The sequence below is a fragment of the Gymnogyps californianus genome, chromosome 5 (genome assembly GCF_018139145.2).
Source record: "Gymnogyps californianus isolate 813 chromosome 5, ASM1813914v2, whole genome shotgun sequence".
In the NCBI taxonomy this organism is placed as follows: Eukaryota; Metazoa; Chordata; class Aves; order Accipitriformes; family Cathartidae; genus Gymnogyps; species Gymnogyps californianus.
In genome coordinates, this window is record NC_059475.1 from 58,996,891 (window position 1) to 59,009,284 (window position 12,394).

Below are 12,394 nucleotides of genomic sequence, written 5' to 3' on the forward strand. Positions count from 1 at the left end.
TTCTCTGACACAGTTCCAATTCAGCGAATAGGACTACTAATTTTTTATTTAAGTGGCCATGTTCTGGCCTTCTGTTCTACTTGGTAACTAACTAGTAGTTTTGTCATTTCATACTACTGACAATATGCAATGTTATTAAAAAAATATGAAGTAGGGACATAGCTTCTTTTTCAACATCACGAGTCAACTTCTCTTTTCCTCATATAAGATTTGAAATCTCTTCATCAGAATATACCAGCCTGTACCCTATGTCTGTGTTGAATCCAAGGAGGAGCTATCCCTTTCACAAGCCAAATTCTGATTTATACCATGTCTAGGGACATTTCTTTAAAAGATTGCAAAGTGAAAAAATTATGTGGTATTTTTTTCTTGCAAATTACATGAAGGTGTACATTAAAAACAGTTTAATTTTCAAAAATTATAGCAAATGAATAGATACGAAAAATATGCCATCATATAAAACACAGTATTTAATTATAAAATTTCTTCTCTCTAGCTTTTCTTAGTAAACACATTTTTTTCTGGCTTCATATTATGGGAAATCACAAGGCTTTTTTATTCTACAAAGATTAATCAGTTGATGAAGAGTCTAACTCGGCAGAGGATTCTGCTCTCTGTAGTTCTACATTGTAAAGACTACAGCTACACCTCATTTTACTTTACTTTTTAAATTTTTTAAGGCTCTTATGCTTCCTATTCAATTCAAATAAATTCTCAGCACATGCTTGTATGATCTGTCTATTCAATTTATATTAAAAAGTAATTCTTACTACTTTCCAGGTATTTAGCTTGGGCAGTAACACACGTAAGAGCGAATCGATACTGAAAGGTTTGCGTTAAAGCTAACATGACAGCTAACTGAAACCAGTGAAGACAGATTTTCAGATTTGTTGTCATAGCTCTGCCACATACCGTTGGTCTGCTTTCTCTAACTTGAGATGTCAGGGCCCGTTTTTAAGACCAATTGCTTCCAGATGTATGGGATAGCATCAGTGGAGAGAAAGAGAAGGCATACTTCCCACTGGCATAACTGAAATTGTAGTGAAAAAGCAGCCTCCGCAAATCAAAGTAAATCTCTTCAATGTATTTGTTTCTTCTGTCCTCTGTTACATACTGAATTTTTCTTTCTTATGTTTTTAGTCAACCACCAGAAAAACAGAGACCTTTTGCCTGTGCAATTTCTTAGCCAATGCAATAAGACTGTTTGCTGCCTTATTCAGAGCAAGATGATATCCCTTTTTCACATTGAAGAACACCTGCCCTAATGAATTTAATTCAGTGAAGCCATTTGTAAAGTGACATATTCACCATATGAGACATCTAAGATTCTAATCATTGCATACAGCATGCTGCTATACCATAACAGGGGCTGGTTCATGCGGTTATTAATGGAAATAGAGTATGACTGTGCTAGGTTGCAAGTTCACACTCTCCAGATCGTTAGTATGCAACTATTATCTGCACGTGACATTATAGCTCTTCAGTGACCTGTGAGAAATACGTTTCATGATTTTATTTCCTGTATGTCTTTACAGATGTCTATTAGAAGAGAACACTCTGCCATTATTGTACTCTTTTTGTGCGTATCAGCAGGCAGCCCAAATTTTAAATGAGTACATAAAATGAACCATGTTGTAGGTCAGCAGAGAAGGACATTATCCAAGGAGCTTTGGCTATTCTTCCTGTGTTATTTGTCCTGCTAATTCAGTTCTGCAGAGCTAGCAGTCAAGCCCCATTTGAAAATATGGTAATAGATAAGAAAGTCTGTGTTTATTACAGAGCTCTTCTAATGTCTATTCTATACTTCAGTGAAGCACTGAGAAAAATACTGTACTGGAATCCTAAACAATAAATCATTAAGACTACCAAATATAATGTTTTCAAATGTTTCAGATTAGTTCTTAAATTCCTATATTTGTATTTAAGGCAATATTCTTGCAATTATGAACATGTGAAACTGCAAATTATAATTAATATTTGTTTTATTGTACCGCTTAGTATTTTTCTGAAGAAAATTTTAAAAGGTTCTCTTTTCAAGGCAAAATATGTACAAAGAAAACATAACATATTCCAAAAAACACTGATAGAGTCATCAAGTGAGTATGCGTTTTTCAGTAACATAATATCAAATTAATTTGGTTTTAGCCAACAGGAACACTAAAACACATAATAACCCATATAACAGTAAAATCCATCTTCTTATGCCCTTAAGTTATTAGTTCTAGATACACAGAATCTAGAAACACAGAATTCAAGAGAATCAGGCAAGTGGAAGTAGAAACAGGAGACAGATTGACCTGGTGGTACTGACCTATTGAAGAGAACATGAAGCTAAGATCAAAGTTTTTTCACTCTTTCTACATCACAGGCTTATTTTAACATAGCTTAAGAGATAAAGAGCATTATTTTGATCACTTATGATGTAGGGACTGTCTTCATGCAAACAGATTGCAGCCTGTCACTAACATACAGTTCCTTTTCACAGATCCTCACAAGCATTTCCCCCAGGACATCTGGATATTATTTTTCCCTGCCATTATTTTTCATGTATTTATTTATCTGCAGAACACACATAGCAGAGGCAGAAATTCTGAGACGTCTCTGTATTTCCCAATGACAATGCTCAACTTTCAGAAAAGAACTAGAGGAAAAAGGACAATTCAATCTTCATTGGCCATTCAAACATTGGTAACAAACACTGCCAACAAAATTACCGGTTGGTGTTTTCCATAGTTAGACAATATGCGATGTAAACTTCTAGCTATATTTTTGGGGGACTGGACACATACGGTTAATTCTTGAAACACAGTGCTACGATCTGCCATTATATATTTTGTCACTAGCAATGTGAACTGGAATTAAGCTGATGAATCAGAAGCAAAAGGCTCCATAACTCACCCCAAGACCCTGAATAACATCTTCCAGGTGTAATAACATCTGAACTCTTCATGTGACGTTTTTAAAATAACATTGTTCATTGCATAGTTACATCTGACCCTTAGTGGGGCATTACTTACACTACTAATAGTTTTTATTGACACTTTAAAAAGAGTTGTTGTCTCATTCAAGAGAATTGTTTCTTGACTAATTATTGTTCTGTGGCTACAATTATGTCATTGCAAATTTTATGTTTTCACATTGCAGTTTACCACTGCAGTTTATACCATTATAGCAAACACTGCTCGAGGGGATTGTGGAACAAAGATGACACGACAATGACTTCTCTCTGTGCATATGAACTGTCCAGATCAAGTATCTCCTTTGGTCCAAGTGCAGACCTCAGAGAAAAAAAATGTAATGCAAACATTTTGCAATCTAAATGGAATGCTAGGAAACAGGATACTGCATTTTTATGTTTTTACTTTTGCTTTTGGTTTTTAAGGACAATACACATGAAAATTAAGAAAATACTTACCTTTAATTTTTGTACAGATACCAGAAAAACAACTGGGCACAATAGGAACAAATACACTTGTGAATTAAAGTAAGTTTATAAAGTACAAGTAACTTCTATGAATTCTATAATATGTATCAATGTCAGTATAACCTTTTTAGTACGCACTGGTTATATTTTATGGTGCATTAAGTGGTAACATTTAAAAAGTACAATCCCATCTCCTAAAACATGTTTGCTAACTGCCTGGGTATGGAGAAGGGAAATGAAAGCATTGTTAAGCTAGCTATGTGGTTCTCTAACTGGACCTGATACTGGCTGGACGTGAGCTGGCTGTATGCCAAATGGTCTTTGAAAGTAAAATCAGAACAATAAAAACATCAACACATTAATTCCCATCTGTTCTGCTCATCATTTGCAGAAATTACTCCATACGAAAAGCTAGAGATGTGTCTTTAACTGGGTCTTCTGTTTCCTACTTCCACTTTGCCTTGGATTTATATGGGGCATGTGTGAATGGGAAGCATCATAACCTCTTTATTCCCAAAATACATTATGAAGTATTTAGATAAAATTTCTCCAAAATGTGTCAGAATATAAAAAAAACCACAAACACAAAAAAAAACCCACCAAAAAAGATGACTCTCATAGGATTTTTTACATAGATAGATACATTTCCAAACTTCCAGAGCAGGAACATTTTTAGAGGATGAGTAAGAAATCATGTAATTTTTTGTAACATCTGTCTTCACAGTAAGCAAATACCCCTTCAGTCTAGACTGGCCCTTTTAGTGGGCAAGTTTGAAAAACTGATGCATTGAAATCTCAGAGTTTACTCTCTTACACAAAATTTTCCCTTTCCTTATTTTCCCTTAAGCTATACATTGGATTTTTGAAATTTCAAACTGAAAAAAGAAATTAAGGATATTTTATGTGCTTGTGGATACCCACGTCCAGAGACACTCTCACCATGAGAGTTAGATTTTAATGCCAGAGTTCAAGAGTAGACTAAAAACAAACTAGTGATCCTACCATGTTAAACGACATACCTATGAAAAAGCTACCATAGCAGAATACAACTACAGAAGTTTGATAGCCTGGAAAATCACAAGAAATCATATATATACTCTGTTTTATAGTCACATAAAAATATACATAGTGCAGCTGATGCTGGCGGTTGAAGCATATATTATCATCACATTGTATGCAGCATTTGGTTAATTATTCCTTGTTATGTTATGTAAAACAAAACTCTGAATTTATAAATAATAATGCGGCCAACATACCATCTTTCTACACACATAAACCAATTCACATTGATGTAGATCGAGACTTGTGTTAACACATACTGCCACTAGAGGATAGTGTTGTCATATTACTATGCACCCACATTAAGTACATTAAGTACATGAAATTATTGTAAAGTTCAAGTTGCTTATTTTCTAAAGCCAGGAAAAAAAACTCCAACATTTATATTTCAATTAACGATTCTTTTTGCCTGACAAACCCTGAAGCCTTTTTTTAATAAAAATTAGAGAGAAAAATCACATGGCATAATTGCTTATTAGTTTGTATTCAGTAACAATATTTAATATGCTATTTGTTTTCAAGTAAGTGAAATGAATTTACCTCAGGCTGACTGCTACCTGGGAATCTCCTGGGAGGAGACAGCTCTTGTGCAGTGGTCTGACATACAGCAGATAACTGAATTTTATTGTAGTGGTGCTGGAAATACATGATCTATTTCTGAGATGTCTGTGAAATGTGATGCAGATCATGGCAACCTAAGCTGGTCTAACTACTTGCTGCCACATCTCTACTCTCGTCCTGCGTTCTCCCTTGCTCTGTACTGATCCTTTCAGTACATGCTTTAGTAAGTTTTCTGCCATTTTAGCTCTCTAAACTGACTCACTGTGATCAAGCAGGTAGTGCTCAGCACAGACAAGTGCAGGAATACACTGCCCCCACGATGTGTGGCACCAAAGCCACTTCGAATTAAACTGCTTCTAATCAGAGTCTACAAAAAGTGCTTCTCTGCTTAAAAATCCACACATTTCTGCTGTAGCTAATATAGTAATCAGATGGAAATAATTAATTTTTTATTGAGCTTAAAAATTAATTACGGAAATATTGACTCCAAAAGCAGTATAGATCCTTTTGACTGCTGTCATATAGAATAAAAAAGGGCTCTTGAAGAAGCCTACCTCCCCAGAAGGTTCAACATACATCTGGATGAAAAGCCTGTGGGATTCTGTGCTATTCAAAGTGTCTTTGTTTTGATTATTTTAGAATGTTCCCACTTCATTGTAGTATTAAAATAATTTCATTTGCTTGATGAAAAGTGAGGCTATTGGTGAGAGTTACAGGTATCAGACTTGAAAGTTGACTGACAGTCTACTGAGGACTAGGAATCAGATCAGGCCAAGCTCAGGTATACTCGCTTATGGCAATAACAGGGAATAAGAAACTTACTCCTGTAATACACTGATTATACCTTCACTCGGGCAAAGCAGAGATAAATCAGCTGCAGACTTCAATTAAAACATGCAGACAGAACTTAGAAAAAAAAACTTGCACAAGTTTGAGGAGTACACTGTATGAAATAAAAAGCCACAGTAAATTGCTGTCATCAGGAACAAGAAAGGAAAGGAGGAGAAACTGTCCCAGTCATCCCCCGCAGCTCTACCTGATGCAGTACGGCTGTAAGTTTCTCCATGTTCAGAATAAGAATTCTAATTTCTGGAAAAAAATAAAAATCTAAATTTAGTCTGGTGATGATGTGGACATTCTTCTTCAATAGAAGGCCAGAACATATTTTACACACTTGTTTTCAGCAACTGAAATCTACAGTGGAACACAGTCAACTCATTTAGACCTATGCTTGACACACTGAACATTATACTGTTCAGAACTAGAAAGCATTTTTCCTTAATGTCTATTATGTGTTCACAATACAAGTTTATATTACTAACATGACAATACTTAAATTAATGTGTGTATTTAGTCAGTTATTTTGTATTGCTTTAATTTAAAAAGTCAATAGGTTTAGCAATTGTTAGTATTTATAGAAGAGCTCCATCCAGAGAAGAAAACTAACGGTAAAAGTGGCTTAGAAAATGAGACCTACGAGAGAGGTGAAGAATCTGAAAGAGTGCAGGACTTGGTAATTCTCTTGATACATGAAAGATAGTTATAAAAAGTTGATCATCTACTGCTCAATGTATCCACTAGAAGGGGGACTGGAAGAAGCACAGGAATTATTAATTAAATTTTACATTGATAAAAGTTAGAACATATATTATGATAATTCTGCAGTGGATGGGAAGCCAAGCAACAGACCCACTAAGGCGGCTGTGAAACCTTCTTCACCAAAGGTTTTTCAGTAAATTTCAATGTGCTTGCCATAGATTATTTAGGAAAAATATCCTGACAAGAGCAATAGGTTATCCTGGATTATCTCTTCATGCATATTCCACCTTTCCTACATATTTACAATTCTTTTATGATCCCAAACTGTTGCAAGACAAAAATCTCTACTCATTTACAATCTTACTGAAATCAATACAAACCAGGAAAATGGTATTGCATCAGACTGGTCCACTCGTGTTATAGTAATATAACATTTTTAGGAAAAGGGATCTGAACTAGGTATATACAAAAGCTATTAATAATTAAGAAAAAACCTGTCATCTTTCTTGGATTTTTTTTTTAGTTCTAAACACATACACTTAGCATACTTTCTCTATGCTCTTGTGCAAAAATCACCATGTAAGTAATTCTCTTATCTCTTCTTAGCTATCAGTTCATCAATAATATCAGGCAACACTGAATCTTGGGAACTCTCCTAATAATTTCTGAAAGTTTGTTCACAGTACTGAAAGCAGCCACTAGAAAAAGTAACTACTAGTTACTAAAAAAAAGAAAATCAAATTCTTCACCTTTGCCACTCCACAACTGAAGCATTATATGAGTCTTCCAAATAGAGAGATTTAAATTCAGTTAGGATTATAACTTTATTAAATTTCATTAGGTCATCTTAATTTAAAATTAAGTGAATCTGAGTAATTTTGAATCCAGCAAACTCCAATAACATCTTACAGGGATTTTTCCTTGTGAACTCCTTCTTTATGCTTTATGTTTGTAGAGAGAAAATCACCTTACTGTGGTTGGTTTTGTAAACATATTTTACTCCCATTTTAGTAGATTTTTGTAGCAACATATGCTGATAATCAAGCATTACAGTTTACTGTTTGCAGATAATATTTAAGCAATAAAATTCTGTGTGTGATCTCCACACTCTAAAGAAATCCATAAAATCTATCAGATCTTCTATACTATGAAGTGCTTCATTCAGGTAAGTTTTTTTTCCCTATGACTCCTGAAACTTGTTTTAAGTTGTAGTTCTCATTTTCTTACAAATGAATTTCATTTTCTCTGAAACCTTTATATGCAATTAAATAGCTGTTGTAATGTCAGAACATGTGTCCTGGATTCCTTAATTAAGTCATTGTTATTATTATTACATAATATTATTATATCTGTGCTAACAAGATACTTGGGTGAAGGCATAAGCATCCAGGCACATTGAGTTTTGGTTTTAAATGTACATTATTAAGTAACTGTGAACAGATAACTGCTGGCAGATGGTCTTTACAGAAATGGCCAACAGCTTTTGTAAAAAGAAGTCCAAATACATTGTTAACAGAGATACTAAACTCTGACCTATGAAATATTTTTAACCAGCATTAAGTCTTTTTTTTTTGGCTTTTGTTTGAGTAAGGAGACCTGAAACTGAATTTCAGGTTCTGAAGCATGACCACTCACACATTAACCAGGGGTATGAGTTGAATTTCTCTTAAAATTTAATCAGCAAGTTGCAGAGGTATTGAGAAAAGCAAGAACCCAAATTATTTTCTCCTATATTTCACCCTTCAACCTCTTGGCTTTTGTGATACTGCTATGAAACCTGTACTCCAATTGCCAGTGTCTATGGAGGACCTGGATTTTTAATGTCAGGGCTGCAACTGGCTTTGCTAATTCAGACACTCTTTGCATAACCTAAAGAATAAAAACAAGAACATTTCATATCCCACCTTATTCCCCACCTCACCTTTCATACAAAGGCTATATCTGAGGTTGAGTTTGACTTCAGGATTTACTTACACCACCAAGTCAGTCCGGGTTGTGAAAAAAAAAAAAAACCTTTTGAATGAGCTAGTTGTGTTGGTAAAAGTGCTACAGTAGATGTAGCAATACAGATACTGGCAAAAATGAGACAGTTTGTCTCACTTGAAGAATTACAATAAGTATGACTGCAAAAAAATCCCTTCCTAAACCAGTTTAAGATCCATCTGTACCTGTTTATCTATACAAACTCTTCAGAGTTTCTTACAGAAGGATGAATACTAGAACAGAAAAGGCCTTGATGCTGGTCCTGGTCCTGAGGTCAAAAAAAAAAATGAGCAGTCAGACCAGCAAGGAGACCAGTCTGCAGCAAATCCTTAGAGATTCTGTAATTCATGCTGTCAGTTACCTATCAGGCATTGGTTGCCATAGCTATAGCTCCTCAGTCCCTGTGTACTGCAGTAATACAATCCTGAAGCCACAAAGGCATGAAAACTACAGAGATCTGTATCACAGATAAACAGCCAAGCCTTTGGGTGTTTTGGCCAGTGATGCTACCTGATACTTTAAAAAAAAAAAAAAAAAAAATCACAGATTAAAAAGAACTTTTATTTTGCAAATGTCTTGGATCAAGGACTACACCTGCATGCCATTTTCTCCCAGGCACGTACTTTCCCAGTGTATACAAACTGCCCATTCCAAGGAAAAAAAAGATCAATACTTCAAAAGAGCAAGACTTTTAGAGACGTTAAGAACTTAACAGCTAATACTGTCTTGTTTTGGCTGCAGGCTTTAATTCTGACAACTTTTCAGATCATATTGTTCAGCAATTTGAAAACAAAACAACTCCCCCAAATGATAAGACTATAAATTATGGGTTTCAATGGCTTAAGTTCTAATGCAATACTTTTATTGTGCCTGGTGGAACTGTTAATTCAAAATGTTAAAACACTGCCCAAACCAAACAAAATTCTCTAGGTATTTTTGACCATTTTCTGGCATTGACATTTCCACTGACTTTGATACAGCTGCACCAATTTATATCAGCATTCAGCTCCCTAAGTCCAAAACACTACCTTACTCATGTCATAGCATTAAGTGATTTATATTATCAAGTACTAGATTAGTGTAGTTGTGTTAGTTGTAATAAACTATTATACAAAGTTACTCTTTTTTGCTCAGACTCCCTCTTTTGCAAAAGTATTTTGAAGCAGTGATAAAACATATTAATGTAGTATAGATTCTTATGCAAAAACTAAGCAACCTCATACTCATGGATCAATTTTAATGTCACATCATACGTTTTAATTCCTTTTATCCCCTAAACCAGAAAATACCAAGCAACTTGCCACAGCTACTATGGAGATGTTAGAGCTCAAAAGCTAAATAATGCTGAGATAGCTCATGCTGGAAGAACTAATAGCAACGTAAAAGCTAGAGCACAAGCCATGAATACATTATTAATGATGTTTTCTTCTCACATCAGCAGATGGACACTGAATGGCTCAAGTGACTGGTAATGGGATACACAGCTTTTCATCTCAAAGTAACTGCTTCAGATCTGCCTCATGTTGATTGTAACTGAAAGTTACTATTTGACAGGTATTCAATAGCCAATATGTAATAACCAGTCTTAGTCTTAACTTTTCCTGTACAATCTGGTTAACAAAGCTGGCATGCTCTTTTCAAACTCAGGGTTGAGTAGGCCAGAAGACTTGACTTATCCTTTTATGTCTAAAGGTTCAGCCCTTCAAAACAAGTTTGAAACCCAGGTGCAAGTGGGACAATAGACTTAGCACATACTACACTTGTTCAGTGGTCATTTTCCATTGGTGTCTATCAGGTATTTTTTTCAATGACTAAATTAAGTTTTAAACAAAAAAAACAAAGATAAGAAAATCAACCTGAGATGAACGGAAAAAACTAATGTAATTAGACAGACTATTGCTTTCACAAAGCTTGGCATGAAGGACATGATGTGTTCTTCTTTTGTACGCTCAAGGCACAAGAATTTTCAGTAGCAATACAAACATACAGTACGGATGCAAAATATCCATATTGTCAAAAAAACATTAATAAATTGCTAAAAATCAAGTGATTGTAACTCCCTTTTGCAGGAAGCCTAGAGAAGGCTGGCAGCTACTGTTCTGAATAAAACTTACCATGTTCAGTGGTCTCCATGAGCTTTTAATTTATTATAGGGTTTTTTCATGTTTACTGAACAGAACCACACCTATGTTTTCATGGAACCCAACTGAAATTAGTAGGATTTCAAACCAGACGCAAAGGCTGCCTATATCACCTGGAATCTGACAGCAAAATTGGTCATAATGTAGAAGCACTTTTCCTTTGAAAAGAAAAATACCATCAGGGTATATTTGGAGTAAGCCTAGCAATAGCCATCTGAGAAATAATTAATCAGTCATTTTCAAACATAAGGTCAGTTTCATATGAAAGTGTTTTTAATGAGGATGTTTTTGAAAATGTATCAGACATGAAAGGAAATTATACGTGTAAAAGAGCTGCAGACATTTAGCTGTAGGTCATAGAGTTGTTGAGTCAGAATTGTTACAAATACAACTATATTACCTCCTTGACATCCATGGACATTATCTTCAAGTCTAACTTCTCTCAGCTCAGTACAGAACATGAAGACGGATGCTAAAGACAGCTCTCTGACAGGATTCAATCCTTTACGTTAAAGATGGCTGAACACGTAACTTAAATCTGTACCACTGTATACCTGTACAAACCCATTACAATCATACTTCAATAGAGTGATTGAAACTTACTTTGTATTTAATATTATTTGTTATCACTGTTACTAGAATCACGGTCAAGATTGCCTCCCTCCTTATTCTAGGCACTGTAGAGACAAATTGCAGTAAAGATAGACAAGAGAGATAAAAGACGTGAAAAAGAAACAGAAATATAGAGAATAACTTGTCAAAATCACACTGCAAATCAATGGTCAAATTAAGACTAGAATCCAGATCTTCCAAATCCCAGTCCTTTGCAGAGCTCACAGGGTGAGCTAACATTTTTGTTAGCCATCAGTGTTTACCAGTAGCAATTAATGTTAGACCATATAAAGACCTTTTAAACACAAAAGGCCGAAACCAGGACACCTATATACAGCTGAGCAGCCTGGAAATGCACAGTCAAAGCTTGAACGCACTCATTTGAGTGACTACTGAGCCTTTGCATCTCATAAGTAATGTATACATAGTAAATTTTATTTTTAATTGTACAGCTTTTGGTCATTTTCCTCTCATTCTGGCTTCAAGCCCACAACTTATGCATATAGCTAATTTAGCATTTAATTGAATAATACTATTTATGAAGCATACCGTTAGGGAAGCACATAACAAAACCAGACCTTTCTGTGAAAAGGACATTTCCTTACTAGCATTTCATATACAGTGCCATAATACTTCAGTCTTGAGTTAAAATCTCTGGTTGGTTCTGTAATACAAGTAAATTAATAAAAAAATAATCTTAAAAGATTAGCCATTAGTTCATTTAGTTTCTAACATTTTAGATAAATACTAAAATGCCTTAACATATTTAGCAGAACTAAGATTCAAATCCATCTTAGTAAAGTAAGTTGCAAAAATCCAATTAAGTTGGGGTGAGTAGTATCTCTACATAAATGTATGTAAAGAATCCTTTATTTATGTATCTTACACACCTTATCTCATTTATCTACACACTTTATTTACCTTATTACCATTATCCTCTTTACATATATGAAAGAAGCTTTAAATTTAAAAGTGCTGTGGGAACTATGGACAGGCAGTTACCAATCTGCTTCTTTTATATGCTAATAACAGGGATTCTCCATTTCAATTTATATTGAAAAGCAGTTAACTTTAG